This window comes from Dermacentor silvarum, chromosome 9, assembly GCF_013339745.2.
Source record: "Dermacentor silvarum isolate Dsil-2018 chromosome 9, BIME_Dsil_1.4, whole genome shotgun sequence".
NCBI lineage: Eukaryota > Metazoa > Arthropoda > Arachnida > Ixodida > Ixodidae > Dermacentor > Dermacentor silvarum.
Window position 1 is genome coordinate 79,916,134 of NC_051162.1, and position 16,931 is coordinate 79,933,064.

The 16,931-nt window shown below is 43.9% G+C and overlaps 1 long non-coding RNA gene across 2 annotated transcripts in view; it reads left to right on the top strand.

Annotated features, from left to right (window-relative positions):
- Window positions 1-16,158, top strand: part of LOC119464803 (uncharacterized) — a 62,764-nt gene extending 46,606 nt beyond the window's left edge. Inside the window, exons 2-4 of one of the 2 annotated variants that reach the window (XR_007463569.1) lie at window positions 1,901-1,927; window positions 13,947-14,021; window positions 14,758-16,158. This is a non-coding gene — a long non-coding RNA (uncharacterized LOC119464803). Of the gene's footprint in view, window positions 1-1,900; window positions 1,928-12,495; window positions 12,523-13,946; window positions 14,022-14,757 lie in introns of both variants that reach the window. The other variant, XR_007463570.1, reaches the window with a different exon arrangement.
- The last annotated feature ends 773 nt before the right edge of the window (window positions 16,159-16,931 follow it).

Below are 16,931 nucleotides of genomic sequence, written 5' to 3' on the forward strand. Positions count from 1 at the left end.
TGTTCCTAGGTGAAACGATCAAATTTGCTGTTAATGATGCGAGTTATTAAATAATAAGTATAGAAATTTCAGTAAATATTTTTAGTAGAACCGTGAGGGCACTTGTTTATATGGGAAATCTGCAGGCACCCCCATTTTGATGCACATCTATTTTATATTCTTCACCCTAATTCGAGATATTGTTCAATGAATGTCAACGCCCAATCCAGTCGATATGGAAACCGAGCGCGCCTAGCTTCTGCGTCGAAGCGAGGAAACCGAGGAGCCTCTTAACTAAGCGCGTACAGAAGTTTTAATGATTAACTGTTGGCCCGAGTATAGACACGGCACGCCGGAGCAGATGTTTGAATGTTGAGACGTGCCGGATCAGTACCTGCCATGACGGGCTCATATGTTCAGACACGTTCAGTTTCAAACTACGTTGGGCTTTTTGTCGCGGGGTGTTTTCATCTGCTTTAACATCGGGGCGGCCTTTGCTGAGCTGCCGGCGTGCTCGGTTTCCATATTGCGAGACTGCGCAGCCAAATTTTATTGATATTCTGTAGTAAATCCGATTTCCAAAATAAAGAAAAAAAACATGGTGGTGCTATAAAACATGATGGCTGTCCAAATTCTCCATATAAACTGCCTTTGCAGCTCTAATTAAAAAGTTGTTGACCAAAATTTCTAAATGTTCTCCTGAAAGCGCTGTTATCAGCAACAAAATACGTCCGCCTAGCCGAGGAACAAATTACGAAAGCGCTGAACACGCCACATTTATAACGTTTTTATAAAACGATTGTACGGCATAAAAAAACCACCTTTCTGCCGATATAAATCACATCTCATAGTGGATGTACTGCGAGAGGCTTAGTACAACATAAGTCAATAGTTTCAAGCCTGGTCCATATTTAGTCATCGATTTCAAATCTGAATTAATGTATCCTAATACGGGCAAAAACATTTCGCGTTGTTGTATTTTATATAGCTTAAAAGGTCCGCTCGATAATTACTTAAGAGTTCCGGTGAATTCAATAATGCTGTTCCTCAATTTTTAACACGATGTGTCGTGTTTTTTCTTCCTTTTTTATTTTTTGTTTTGTTTGTTAAATCACATGCTCAGATATGCGGCTTCATTCCCACTACAAGAGTTCATCTGATTGTTTTAGTATTTTTCGGTAAACAGAAGACAAATTTTGATTTTAAAACCTATCATTGAAGCTATTTGGCATTGAAGCTATTTAGCAAATAGCGCAACCCCAAGTTACTGATATATAACTTCGCACAACCGCTATGTTTTACTCGAGAAAAAAAATCGTGAGAGTAATTCAAGTGCAATTGTAAATTTTGCGTTTAAAATATGTTGGTAATATCACTGACGTATCTTATGCCGTAATGCTACAAAGTGCATTGTTGTACCTAGGCGGACACCACAATTAGTTTTCGCTGTTGGCAGGCGATTTAGCTGGATATTGGAGGGGCTTTACTTGCGTCCAAAAATCGTGTCCTGTGAGCTGGAGCTGTGAAATATCAAACGTTTGATGATACGAACGAATGCTAATGTACCAGCGAACGCGCAGCGACCCAGCACTTAAAATGCTTCGTAAAACAGGTGTTTGTCCACCTGCATACTTTCCCTTAGACCAAAGATCCTTTTCTGGTGAACTTCAGAACACTGTTAACATAAGAACGTTGACATTCAACTGCAGCTTGAAGTTTGAGAAATCCAAACGTGTGTTTCCTGAAACCCATAGTTTACGTCAGTGGTGCAGCCAATCGGGGACTTGGACGAGCTGGTTGATTTTCAGGCGGCGAGTATAAAATACTGCCGCAAAGAAAGTCTTCCCAATGGTTTTAGACTGCTGAGGGAGTTTAATAATCTTCTTTGAGCAAAAGCATATTGTTCCTTCTCCTATTTTAGGTAGGGAATTTGCGACATAAGAAAAAGGTAAGTTATTTTGTTGGCACCAACGTCAGAGCAAATTACCTTTAGAGAATTTATAGACATTTGGTCAGATTCGAATGACAACTCACTCAGGATAAAATTTATGGTCTGGTCATGCAGTTAAACGAGTCGCAACTTGAGTGCATCGTAGTAAATCTTGAGTGCATCGTAAAAACCACTTCTTCACACGACCGGACATCGCTTTTCTGGCGCTCTGGCTAATTCGTCTTTTGGTGATTGGCCGTTCAAAGTACCGTGTTTTCTTCTGATTGGGTGTCTTTTCCTTATATTTTCTCTTCTTGTGCCGCGTGGTCACGTGCCGGATGCTCTTCGACGTCATCGACTTGCATTCAGCACGGAATTCGCCTCCGCGCGCGTGCCTTGTCGTCTGCTTCTTGTTTATCATCATTCACCCCACCGTTTCGCCTACTCCACACGCCACAGTGAATGAGGTGAATTAAGGGTGAATTGACGGTGAATTAGAGGGGTTTGGTTCGGTGATAGGAGTCAAACAAAATGTAATGACGAGATAGAGTGAGCTAAGAAAATGAAGAGCAAATGAGAGTGAGTAAGGATTGAACGAGGGTGAATGAAGTGGTGATAAGGAGAATCAAGGGTGACGAAAATTGGAAATTTGAAGTAATAGAGCAAACCAAGTGTGATGAAAGTAAAGCCGAGTTCATAGAGCGAATGAAAGTGAACCAAGATGTGCTAGGGTGAATCAACAGTGAATCAAGGTTGAATGAATGGGTTGTGTAGTGGGAAGTGACTTGAAAAAATATGTTAGATTTGAGGGTCCAAGTAGGAGTGGCTCAGCAAAGAAATTGTGCTGAGTCACGGTTCGAGTTTGGTGAATCATATTAAGGGTGACTTGCAAAAAACCACGATGACTTGCAGAAATGACTAAATAATGGTTACGGAGTGATGACGACTCAGTAAAAAAAAGCGATCGTCGTGTCATTGAGTTACCGGCGCTCCGGCTTTCGCCTTCAAGTCGTCTTCGTTGTAACATAAGGGACCCCTCGTAATTTGTTTCTCTCGCGATCCGGCATGTGCTGTAGCATTCCCATCTCGAGAGCTCTATCAAACCAGTCATCAAAATATCAAGTCTCATTTATAACGAGACATGGGTGTGCGTTTTAGAAAGAAGATTTTGTTAGTGGGACTATTTCTTTAGTCACGTATATAGGCAATCGGCTACCACACTTTCGTCGTCTGTGCGGAGCCTCTCCTGCCTTTTTAAGTTGTAGCCAACTATAGTTTTATCTTGCTTTTTAGCTACGGCGATTCATGGAACCTCAGCCTTCTTAAGTTAGTCGGCATTTATATAGCATCTTCATCTACACTGAGTGAATTTTTTACGCAGGACGGCGCTCACTGTGTTTTACTTATTGGTATTTGCGTAAGGAAAGTACCGACACTTTCATCATAAAATTATTGTTAAGCGCATATAACAGTTGAAAAAGTGGAAATACATGCGTACACGTAAGTATGACGCTGAAATAAATGTATGAATTCTCGAAAAGAGCTAATGGATGAGGGCAAAGTGTAAATATCGAAAACGCATTTCCAGTGAAGACATTTTAAGTGTATTTCTTTACATAAGGGCAGACATTTTAAGGAATGAATTGTGGCTCTTCTTAACGAACTGGGTTAATGAGATTAGAAGCCGTGGCGCATTGGTTTAAAGCAAACAAGCACGCAAGGAAAGTGGCGCTACAGAAATCAGTAAAAACAAGAGTGCTACATGTCATCAATAATTTATCGTTTACGGCAAGTGCCATCTAAGCATAATTTATATACAGTGGTCTCATGATAAATAAATATTATTATTTTCATAAATAACCAAGCACTTGAAGATCGTGATATATCATACCCATGGCACCGGAAACGAGACGGCGTCTTCAAGCTCTCCTATCGTCGGTTGGATCTTGCTTAATTGGTCCTACGATGAATGCCATTCGGCTTTCCTTTACCAAATTGAAAAGCATATCCATTGTTTTAAAAGCACACATGTGGAACCTTAATACCATGCAGTCATGGAACGGAAAATTTCACCTTCAAATTTACGTCAAAGGAAATGTGACGATTACGTGCCCATTGACATTTTCGCGTGACGTTCTTGTGACGTAGATGACTGACGCAGTGAATGGTAAAAGATATTCAGATGAAGTACATTCACATAGCAAAATGCTTGCAGTGGCAGTGAACGATAATTATTATTTGTTGACATTTCTCCTGACATTTGAATAAAGCGCCAAGTTTTGTCTGTGTAGATGTGCGCGGAATAGAAGAAAAAAAACTAAAAATTAAATTATGGGGCTTTACGTGCCAAAACCACGATCTGATTATGAGGCACGCCGTAGTGGAGGACTCCGGAAATTTGGACCACCTGGGGTTCTTTAACGTGCACCTAAATCTAAGTACACAGGTGTTTTCGCATTTCGCCCCCATCGAAATGCGGCCGCCGTGGCCGGGATTCGATCCCGCGACCTCGTGCTCAGCAGCCCAACAACATAGCCACTGAGCAACCACGGCTGGTCGGAATAGAAGAGAGCGCGAAAATATTTCTTGCGCCGTTAACACAAGGAACAAAGCTGCCTGATGAGACAGATTCCCGGGTGTGAACGTTCGCCGAGTGTCACATCATGTGGCAATGCCCTATTAGAACTGCCCCCTCCCCCCCTCCACACTTTCCAACTATTGATCAGAAGCCAGAAGTTGTTGGAGACTGCCCTGCGCAGCTACAATCCCGCACTGCTGGATCGAATGCTGAGGTGGACTGAAGAGTCAGCGGAGGCCTACCACGACTGGTAGACAGACGTCTAGCCACACAAGGTGGTGACGGACACCTGCTAGAACTGGATCACATAGACCTCCCTCTCTCTCCCCGGCCCCTCCTCTGCCTTAATGAGAGAAATGCGGAATTTTGCTTGTATCATTGCTCCGTTGACTCAGCTGCTTGGCGGCGACACACGACTTTCTACTTGGGCCACAGCTTGCGACGATACTTTTGAAACTATGCGGCCTTTGCTCACTTCGCCTCCCGTACTGCGCCATTTCGACCCCACGGCCCCCAAGGAAGTCCACACCGACGCCAGCGGCGTAGGACTTGGTGCCGTGCTTGCACACCGAAAAAAGTGGGCATAGTGAATACGTAGTAGCCTACGCCAGCCTAACACTAACGAAAGCGGAATCCAACTACTCCGTCACCGAAAAGGAGTGTCTGGCTATCATCTGGGCATTGTAAAATTCCGACCCTACCTGTACGGACGCCCGTTCGACGTCGTTACAGATCACCATGGTCTGTCTTGGTTATCGACTTTAACATATCCGTCTGGCCGCCTTGCACGATGGGCTCTATGGTTACAAGACTTCGACATACGTGTCATTTACCGGTCTGGGCGTAAACATACCGACGCGGATGCCCTCTCTCGGTCGCCTACACCAAGTGACATGACTTGCATTTCAGTCATCGAATCGGCGTTTTCGTCGCCTGTAATAATGACGTATCTCGCAGTTCATGTACCCACTCAGCACCCGAAAACATTGGCATGTAAGAAAAGCTACACATAAGATTTTCTCATAGTGAAATACTAAACGGCCTACAATTCTGAGACAATTATGAACAGCTTTTTATTTCGATTTGGGATTAGTAAAACCAGCCTAAGTAATATTTACTTATTTAGTTTCTGTAATTTGTACTGAAATCAGAGGGGGGCGCATTATAGGGGGTTTTTACCTGGGATTCTACAGACTAACAGAAAATACAAGATAATGACACGGGTAATCACAGGTTACAAAATATGCATAAACAAGGCAGATCAATAGGAAACCAATATAATCTAGATACAACAAGGTACAGAACTACGCAGACACTGGAATAAACTTTTCTTTAGTTATCAAAAATTTGAAAACGCAGGTAATGAATTTGCTAGGAAAACGTTCTTGCTAAGATTAAACAGTGCCTTACTGTTCATGGGCACAAAAAGATATATATACAGTCCTTATCCAAAGGAAAGGTGTATCTCGGATATGTCAAATAATCAGAAGGAAATTTCATGAGACATTCCAATCTGTGAAGGTAGATGACCAGAGAACCTTTAAGAGCACGACACAGAGGTGACACAGAATTTTCAGGAGAGGTATGAGCATAAGGCCGTGATCGGTGCTCTTCGTGACAATAACTACGCACACAGATTAGCGTATCACATGTGTTATTAAATGTGTCCGTCACGTAAGATGTACATACCCCTTAAGCAGTGGCTCATACCTGCGTAAACGCGGCCTCCCCATTACGACGACAGAAGAGGAGTGAAATTCTGCACTCGAATGATGAGCGGCGACGGAGTCAGTCAGTCATTATTCAGTCAGATGGAGATAGTCTTGACTACAGCTAGGGCCATGACTACAGCTAGGGCCTCTCTTTCAGTAGTCGGGTAGTTAATGTCAACCTTGGTGAATATGTACGAGTAGTAACCAATGTCTTTAGGTCGTCGTTTGGCGGGCTAATTTTCGTCCTTTTGGTATAGTACCGATCCTGTCCCGTAATGTAATGCGGCAGTGTTTAGTTCAAATAGCTTTGTGAAATCTGTAATAGTGAGTACTGGGTCAGATTATATTACTCAGACGAGTTCCTGATATGTTTTCTCACATTCCTTTATTGACAGAGATGAAGTGTCCTTTTGCGTTTACATTGGAAGGGACTACGTCTTTAAAGCGTAGTCCTTGATAAACGCTCTGAAATGCCCTTGCAAGCCCAAGAACATTCGAAGCGAGTGTACGTCACAGGGATTTGTCAGCTGAGATATGCGTTTAACAGACTTTTGCTTCGTGCTCTTGTATGTCCGTCAAAATACCTCCCCAAGAAAACCATAGAAATCTTGAAGAATTCGCTTTTCTTCATGTTGATCGTCAGTCCTGCTTGACTTAGTGGATTTAACACCTTGGACAAGTGTGAGCAGTGGTCGTCACGTGTTTTCTAGTAAACAATGATGTCAGCCACGTTGACGTTGAAGACGTTACCTGTGAAATCATGAATTACGTTATTCATCATTCTTTGGATCTATGTTCCAGAATTATTCCACCGGAACGGTAGCCTGTTACATTCCAAACATTGAAAGGAGTGTCAAAAGCTGTGAAGTGCTTGAACTCTTCCTCGAGTGGAACTTGCCAATATCCTTAGTAAAGATCGATGCAGCGAAGCCCGGAACAGGCTCCTGTTTTGTCGATTATGTTATTCGATTCTTGGCATTGGGTAGGAAAATAAATCCGTCTGATCGATCACGAGCCTGTAGTCAGTATATATTCTGAATGTCCCGTCGTCATTGGGCACTATAGTAATAGGCAGCGCAAACGAAGATGTACATGCCTGAATAATGCTAGCGTCGAGCAAACCATGCAATGCTTGCTTCAGCCATTTCTTATATTCGTAGGACACTCTGTATGGTTTCTTCGGGATAACAGTAGTGTCACTCAGCTTGAAAAACACCATTGGCACCTTGGCGGCAGGTGGACACTTTCCAACGCCTATTAGTTTTGGATACTTATTCGGTACCTCTTCCCTGGCAGTTACTAGCTTCGCTTTCACTACAGCACCTGTATGTATTGTTTCAACCGAATTCTCCACTTCTACATCGTCGCGCTACGATATACTTTTTCATTCTCCTCATGTCAGGACGAGCCAAGAGAAAACTGTATGCGGTGTGCTCTACAATTAGTGCTTTACATTCATTTTCGTGCCTTGGTATCTAACGCATACTCTAATCCATCTATCAACTATTCGAGAAATGCCATCACAGCTGCGCATGTTAAGAACCTTGCCGATGAATGTCTTCCGGAGAAATCAGTAGGGAGTTGACAATGCTGATCGACGCCCCGGTGTCAAATCAGACTTCAGTTGGTCTCCCGTTGACGGTAATTCGGGCATAGAGCAAACCTTCAGCTGAGTTTGCCTAATGAACTATTTGTTTTGGCGCTGCCAGGTAGAATAGAGCACCCTCATTTTCCCTCTTGTTCTTCTCGTATTTCCCTTGAAGGCTGATTCATGCACTGGGGCGTGGTTACAATAACCGTTACAGCAAGAGCACCTCTGGTCACACGTTAAGCTTGTGGCGGAGGATCGGTCACTCGTGTTACTTGTCTAGTTGTAGGGCGAGAACAGATTACTGGATATATTCCTCAGGGAATGAAATAGTTGCTCTAATGTCTGGTGTGGTCTAGGAAAAACTTCGCGCTGAGAGGTCTTTGTCGTTCAATTAATCATTAGAGCGACTATAGATGATTTAGATAGGTTCGGGTCGACAATTTGCAAGAGTCGTTTTCCGAACTAGTAGTCGAGAGCTGTTCCTTCTCGATACTCGAAAAAAAAAACCTTGTCCCAACATTCATTAAAAGTCTGGGCAAATGCACGAACGAAACAGTTTTTCCATTCGACCCATTTCCATGCACGGCCACCAGCGGAAAAAAAGTTGAAAGGACTGGCCTTTATATCTGTTTCTTGTGTTTTATTACAACTTGTAGGATTTTGAAACGGTCAGGTCTCTATCGGTGACAAATTCATAGCTCCTTTCTCGAACAAAGATGGTTAAGCGCGAATCTTTCTCCAATGAAATTTGAATCAAAGTCCAAAGCCAACGACCACGCAACGAACCTAAGAAATGCTGCGCGACCGGATGCGATGCATATGTGATTTAATTCCCTGTTTAGGATTGTATATTTTGAACGTTGAAGTTGAATGAAGACACATTTCGTTAAGTTGCATAGCCTTTACTTTAGATCATGTAGCAGTTGATTACACGCACACACTCACACTTTCACGGACGACTCTACACTTGCACAGTATTGCCTTGTGACCACTGCGGTAGACGCAGGATCGGCCTTACGGGCACGATCGTGCTTGCACTTACGTTCGCCTACGGCAGCCTCTTCTGCCGTGCGCTGCAGCCGCGGCCTACCAATGGTGACGGCCAGGAAAGGATTGCGTGACGCGCGTAATGCAATGCAGATATATACAGTTCGTCTGGGTAGCGTGGCATTGCAGTTAGCATTGTTCTTATTGGTACAACTGCGAATGTAAACTGTAGCGTTCTACGATACGTATGTCGTGCACGGTTATTCTATTGTGTTCGCAGATATGCAGCCGTTGTTCAATTGTGTGCGCAGATGCGCAGATAGTTCCATTGTGTAAGTTGGCTTTCCTGCAGTGCGTTTTCGGTGCTCAAGGCCGAATCAGTGAGACATAGAAAGCTTCGCTTTAAAAGTTGCGACGCCACTGGCTGTGAATATACACTTGATCACTACATTTAAGCCGACTGAGCCCAAGTCTCCCTGAAGGTATAAGCGATACAAATATACAGGGTGTTTTTTTAGCTGCACCAAATTTTTAAAATTCGAAAAGTATATATCTTGGTGACGTTATCTTTACCATTCGAGTGCACTGATTGGCGGCCTCTAGATACAGAGCAATTTCCGCACTTACGTGCGTAATTAGCGAAGTTAGGCTAATTAACTTTGAAATTATCAACAATAGGTAGCAATAGCAAATGAGTAGTTTGGGGCCCGTGCTCGACACTACCTAGCCCAACGATCAAATTTTGAATAGCGGAGTTCATGTGGGAGCTACGCGACCAATTAGTTCCCCTTGGCAGGCTCCTTTAAACCGAAACTGGCCGCAAAAAGAGCGTCTGTGTCGTCGATGTCGCCGCCCTCCTGCCTTTCGTCACGTCTCCGAGGTAGGCGCCGGTCCGGACCGCGAGCAGCTTGCGTTATATCCTTGCTAACTGCGGCGTTCGCCGTCGACGCTACAGACTGATATGACGCCGGGCCTGTAGTACCTAAAAGCCCTAAAGCCCCTAGGGGCTTTAAAAAGCCCAAGGAGCGGTGTTGGCGCTACAGCGCAACGTGACGCCCGATGGAATGACGAAGTAAATTTGGCGGCCCGCCGGCATTGAAGCGTTAGGCCAACGCCGCAGACAGCAAGGAGATAACGCAAGCTGCTCGTTGGGCCGGACCAGCGTTGACGTCGGAGACGTGACGAAAGGCAGGGGGGTGGCGACATCGACGACACAGACGCTCTTTTTGCGGCCAGTTTCAGTTTCAAGCAGCCTGCCAAGGGGAACTAATTATTCGCGTAGCTCGCACATGAACTCCGCTATTCAAAATTTGATCGTTGGGCTAGGTAGTGTCGAGGACGGGCCCCAAAGTACTCATTTGCTGTAGCCACCTATTGTTGATAATTAGAAAGTTAATTAGCGTAACTTCGCTAATTACGCACGTAAGTGCGGAAATTGCTCTGTATCTAGAGGCCGCCAATCCGTACACTCGAATGGTAAACAAAACGTGACAAAGATTTACATTTTTCTAATTTTAAAAATTTGGTGCACCTAAAAAAAACACCCTGTATAGGTATGCATGCCCAGCGAGATCGCGTGAACGCACGCCCACAAAAGCGTTGAAAGTAAGTTTATGGGGAAACGATTGAAACTTGGCATTCGGGTGTGCAACGTGCGGAGCTCCGCGGCTGCTGAGAGCATTTTCGTTCCCTGTATGAGTCTTCAGAAGGCCTGCTACAGTGTGTATTTATAACAGCTTTCTTAAAGAGGATTCGAGCATAAGGAACATGGAATTTTTTGCACAGATGTTCCTAGGTGAAACGAACATATTTGCCGTTAATAATGCGAGTTACTAAATAATAGGTACAGAAATTTCAGTAAATATTTTTAGTAGAACCGTGAGGGCACTTGTTTATATAGGAAATCTGCAGGCAGCCCCATTTTAATGCACGTCTATTTTATATTCTGGAAAATACTCCCTAATCCGAGATATTGTTCATTGAATGTCAACGCCCAATCCAGGCGATATGGAAACCGAGTGCGCCTCGCTGCTGCGTTGAAGGCAGACGCCTCCTAACTAAGCGCGTACAGAAGTTTTAGTGATTAACTGTTGGCCCGAGTGTAGACACGACACGCCGGAGCAAATGTTTGAATGTTGAGACTTGCCGGATCAGTATCTGCCATGACGGGCTCATATGTTCAGTCACGTTCAGTTGCAAACTTCGTTGGGCTTTTTGTCGCGGGGTGTTTTCATCTGCTTAACATCGGGCGGCCTTTACTGCGCTGTCGGCATGCTCGGTTTCCATATTGCGAGACTGCGCAGCCAAATTTTATTGATATTCTGTAGTAAATCCGATTTCCAAAATAATGAAAAAAAAACATGGTGGTCCTATAAAACATGACCCCGTCCAAATTCGCTATATAAACTGCCTTTGCAGCTCTAATTAAAAAGTTGTTTACCAAAATTTTCTTAACGTTCTCCTGAAATCCCTGTTATTGTTGTTGGCGGACAAAATACGTCCGCCTAGCCTAGGAATAAATTACGAAAGAGCCAGACACGCCGCACTTATAAGTTATAACGTTTTGATAAAACAATTGTACGGTATAAAAAAACACCTTTCTGCCGATATAAATCACCTCTCATAGTGGTTGTACTGCGAGGGGCTTAGTACAACATAAGTCAATAGTTGGCCATATTTAGTCATCGATTTAAATTCTGAATTAATGTATCTTAATAAGGACAAAAACATTTCGCGCTGTTGTATTTTAGATAGCTTAAAAGGTCCACTCGATAATTACATAAGAGTTCCGATGATTTCAATAATGCTGTTCCTAAATTTTTAACACGTTGTGTCGAGTTTTTTCTTCCTTTTTTGTTTTTTGTTTTGTTTTTTAAATCGAATGCTCAGATATGCGGCTTCAATCCCACTACAAGAGTTCTTCTGATTGTTTTAGTATTTTTCGGTAAACAGAAGACAAACTTTGATTTGAAAACCTATCATTGAAGCTATTTGGCATTGAAGCTATTTGGCAAATACCGCAACCCCAAGTTACTTATATATAACTTCGCTCTACAGCTATGTTTTACCCGAGAAAACAATTGTGAGTGTAATTTGACTGCAATTGTAAATTTTGCGTTTAAAATATGTTAGTAATATCACTGACGTATCCTATGCCGTAATGCTACGAAGTGCATTGTTGTACCTAGGCGGAACCCACAATTAGTTTTCGGTGTTGGCAGGCGATTTGGCTGGATATTGGAGGGGCTCCACTTGCGTCCAAAAACCGTGTTCAGTGAACTGGAGCTGTGAAATATCAAACGTTTCATGATACGAACGAATGCTAATGTATCAGCGAAAGCGCAGCGACCCAGCACTTCCCGGATTAAGTGTTCTATACGGTAGCCTAAAACCCTTCGTAAAACAGGGGTTTGTCCACCTGCATACTTTCCCTTAGACCAAAAATCCTTTTCTGGTGCACTTCAGAACAATGTTAACATAAGAACGTTGACATTCAACTGCAGCTTGAAGTTTGAGAAATCCAAGCGTGTGTTTCCCGAAACCCATAGTTTACAAAGTCAGTGGTGCAGCCAATCAGGGACTTGGACGAGCTGGTTGATTTTCAGGCGGCGAGTATAAACTAATGCCGCAACGAAAGTGCTCCCACTGGCTTTAGACTGCCGAGGGTGTTTAATAATCTTCTTTGAGTAAAAGCATATTGTTCCTTCTCGTGTTTTAGGTAGGGAATTTGCGACATAAGAAAAAGGTAAGTTACTTTGTTGGAACCAATGTCAGAGCAAATTACCTTTAGAGAATTTATAGACATTTGGTCAAATTCGAATGACAACTGAGTCAGGATAAAATTTATGGTCTGGCCATGCAGTTAAAAGAGTTGCAACTTGAGTGCGTCTTAGTAAAACTTGAGTGCATCGTAGAAACCACTTCGGCACCCGACCGGACACACGCCAATCAAAATGTTCGGTGAGCTCTGGGCTTTGCAAAGAGCTTGTTTATCAAGAACACCGTATACAAAATGGCCGAGCGTAATTGCAACTTTATGACATCCTACTTTCTCTGGTTCTTGTGCTGACGCGATGCCGCCGAGTGCGCGTTTCCAGAATGCATGTCATGTCGGATTCGACACAGTCCTCCGTAGATCGGTGTCGTTAACCTCAGAATCAGCCTACCAGACAGTGGCTTGTCGATCGCCTATGCCTTCTAATTACGTTCCCACAAGTTTATGGGCTTCATACATTTACTACTTCGCTAAATAACCGCCGTTCGCTCAAAGAACGAGACATCGTTTTTGGCACTACGCTGTGATATTAAAGAGCAATGGTACCAAGTCGTAAAAACGAAAAGGGGTTGTGCCACGAAAAGTATTAAAAACGACATGCGAGTGACGCGAGCTAACCAGTGCGTATCTTGCGTATGCACTTCAGATCATATCAATATAACGTGGAAATGGCCCATATTTGTAATTTTCATTCCCATGTGCCTTCGCAGAATAATAAAATGTACATAACAACTCTGTACATTTCTAGATTAACGAAAACTACCATGAAGCAGTTTTTCAGCCCTAAGTGATACAGTTGAATTACAGGACTACGCTTCTACATAACCTCTGCGGCATACTAAATATTTTGAGACAAGAATACCTTGCACAAATGATGATGCCCAAATGTTAATAATTACAATGCCCTCTGTTTTAAGCAATATAGCGCAGAACGGTATCGATATTACTTCATGTAACCGGCCTGTACTTCATGTTTTCTATGTATAACTCTTCTGTATCCTAAGATGTTCCTCTTTCCTTTGCTGTGTCTAATCTTGTTTTCTACAGAAAAAATGGCGCTTGCTTTTTGTGCGTTCACTTAAATATGTACTAAATCTGCATGGACGCATGAACAAGTGATGCATTTTCATTTTTTTCCTGTTTTGTACGCAAGACAAATACGCCATGCTATTGATATGTACTGTGGTGCTGAACGTGCAATTTGCCGAAGTGTGAAATCTCATGTAAAATGTAGTCTGCTGCTGAACTGTGCAGGGGCTAGGAAGCCTTGTAAAGCTCTCTAGGGCTTTTACTTCGTTCATTTGAAGTGGAAATAAAGTTGATTGATTGATTGATTGATTGAAATGAAGGGAGATATGAGCTTAGTTCCACTACGAATATTTTTTTTCCATCAGCAATTGCTAAAACCAGATGGCCGCAGCAAGGAAACTACTAGCGTATCTCATCATTTTTGCAATGTGTGCAATGAGGTAAGCAAATTGTCCTTGCATGCCATATTTCTATTCATAGCGCGCATGCGCAATATTATGTGTTCATTAAGAGTGTAAACCTGCATCAATCCTCTCCCAAGCATTGCATTTAAAAAAATAGATAAAAGCTCCTAGTTAGCAGTGAGGCTCTTACTTCAACAAACTTATCACAGACACTGGTGCAGAAATGTGTTTATGCGACATGAAGACATGCTTCATACGTAGTGGATTGCAGAAAAATTCCGGCAGAACAAATCTCACGATAAATGGCGATGGTAATGATATTAACGTTGATTCAATGAGTCGGCACGCCGTAATACGAGCGCCGAAACGTATATGTAGCCGGGCTCCTCTCTCTGGCTTCCTTCTGCACAAGCTTCGCCACCTGGAAGTGCCATCTTTAGAACAATGCGTGGCACGTATTTAGTTCCGATGAACATTACCGAAGTTTTAACGATTTTTTTGTCATTGTAGAATGGCGGACAGCCATTGGCACATACTTAGTCATTCGATTTGGTGTTAAAGAGGTTCATTGAGTAAAAGCAATCTGGACTGAATTGCACATACTCTGTGGTCGACGTCGGTGCCAGAGATATTCATTGAAGAGTGACATATCCCGTGCTGCATGCCCAATGACAAATGTCGGCGTGAAAGAGGTTTGCTGAAGGTACAGTGCCACATACTGAGCAACCAAAGTTCGTCTGGCGCTTGGTTTGAAATCCTGTTCCATCAACAGTTCAACCCGATGTGCTACCTATTCGACCGCCGACTACCCGTGAACCACGTATGCGGAAAAAACGGTTAGTGGTAGTGGTATAAACAGATCCACAGTAAGCCCACAACACCTGCGTAACCTACCCAAAGAATGGCAATCGCATTAGGACTGCATTTTAATGTAATTAGCATTTTTAGGGTAATTCACGCACATTTAGGGGACTATCGGGCGGTCGGGATCTGCCACAAGCCATTTTCTCACAAACGTGGATTGATACATATTATATATTCCATGATCAACTAGGTAGAGCATTGACCTGCTGTGCTGGATGTGTCGAGGGAGGCCGGTTTTTGTGGCCAACTTTGATGACCAAATTTGGTGACGGGGTATGTGCTACTTGATAGGTACCGTTTTCAATGAACCTCGTAGACCGGCAACTTGTGTTGCTGGGTATGTTTACAGAGTATATGTCGCTCTTTAAGGAACTAATGAGACACCACCTTAGGCCGCTTGGCGCTCCAAAACAAGCAAGACATATATTCAGATAATAACTTCCGAATATATATTACACACGCACCGTGAGCTGACTTCGTGGCGGTGCCGCTGCATGGCTGAATGTGACCACAGGAGAATCACGAGAGAGGATCCAGGCTGGACACACTCCTTATATATGACGCCTTTCGGCGGTGGCAATTGGCCTGTCGCTACATTACTTCAGTGCTAATTGAATTAATATGAATAGTGAGATGCGCGCTTCGGTATTTTTGATAGCGTAAGCATTTATAGGGCCTTTCTCGAATTTTCGGGGGCTATGTGTGTATAAATGTTGTTATCTGTTTTTCCACCTACCAGGGTCACATGGTAGTCCATGGCCGACTCGGGTAGGGCATCGGGCTGCTGTGCTGAGTAAACACGCTTCGGAAGCAACCGGGTGGACCAATTTGGGTTGTTGACTGTGTGGCAATGTATTCACATGCGCCAATCTTCAACGAACGTATTTCACGCCGATATGAGTCACTGTATAAGCGGGAGTGTGTAGGTGCCCCTGTTTGAATAAACTATATGCTGACTCGGAGAAAAGGGTATGTACCGCTAGCTCTGTGCAGGGTTAAAATGAACCTATCTTATGCCAACTTTGGTCACTGCGTATTTGAGAGTATGTGTGAGCCGTTCTTCATTAAACGTCTTTGAGGTCAACTTGCGTAACTAGGTGTGTGCCCCTGGGAATGTGCCGCTCTAAAATGAGAGAAAATATTCTTTAAATATTTCCAGTGGTGGGCAGAGTAAAGCCCACATCACACGGGTTTCGGACAGCAGCCCGACGGTTTAGCAGACGGCGCCACAAATGCTCTGGGTATGGGCCGCTCTTCAATGAATCTCCCCTCAACTTAGGTCACTGAGTATGTGCAGCAGGTTAAGGCATCTCCCCCTCTAACACAGCTATGTATTGCATTGTATGCTGCTCGGCTGAGAGCGTACACGTTTCCGCCATTATTAGGAGGTAATCTCCGACCGGGGGAAAAGTCTGGACGAGCCGAGATGGCCGGTGGCTGCATATGTGCGGTTTCTGCAGTGCACATAGCGCTAGATGTCGCGTAATCTCAAGTATCGGAGAAATGCTGAAGCGAGAAGCAGCAAAGGCGTTTGCTGCCGTCTGTTTGCGCTAATCCTAACAACAGCGCTTAGACAGTGAGTGTTCGCGACATTCTAGTAAGATCCGGTGAAGTTTTACTGTGCTCCTGTTACTTGTTAATTTAATTAGTAAGTTAATGACTAAGTGAATAGTTAGTGAGCAAGTGGAAAGCAGGGACACAGTGGGCAAAGAAAATGGAAGTAAGTAGCTTCTGAGAAGTCAAAACATTGGCACCGAGATCGGCCCATCGTGGAAAAAGGCAGGCAGGCAGGCATACAGGCAGTGAACTTTATTTTAGGTCTTGAGGAGCGACTCCGAGAACCCCCTTACGGGGGAGGAGCCAGTGCGGGCCGCTCCCACGTTGGGACGGGCAGGCCGTGCCTGACCGCCGCGTCGTGGGCCCTCTGGACAGCCCGTAGCTGAGCGGTGAGGTCGGAGCTCTTGAGCGCTTCCACCCACTCTTCTTCCGTGGTGAGATTATCGTGGTCCCGTAACGAGGGACACCGCCAGAGCATGTGTTCTAAAGTGCAGAAGGGATCGCCGCAATCCGGACAATCGGGCT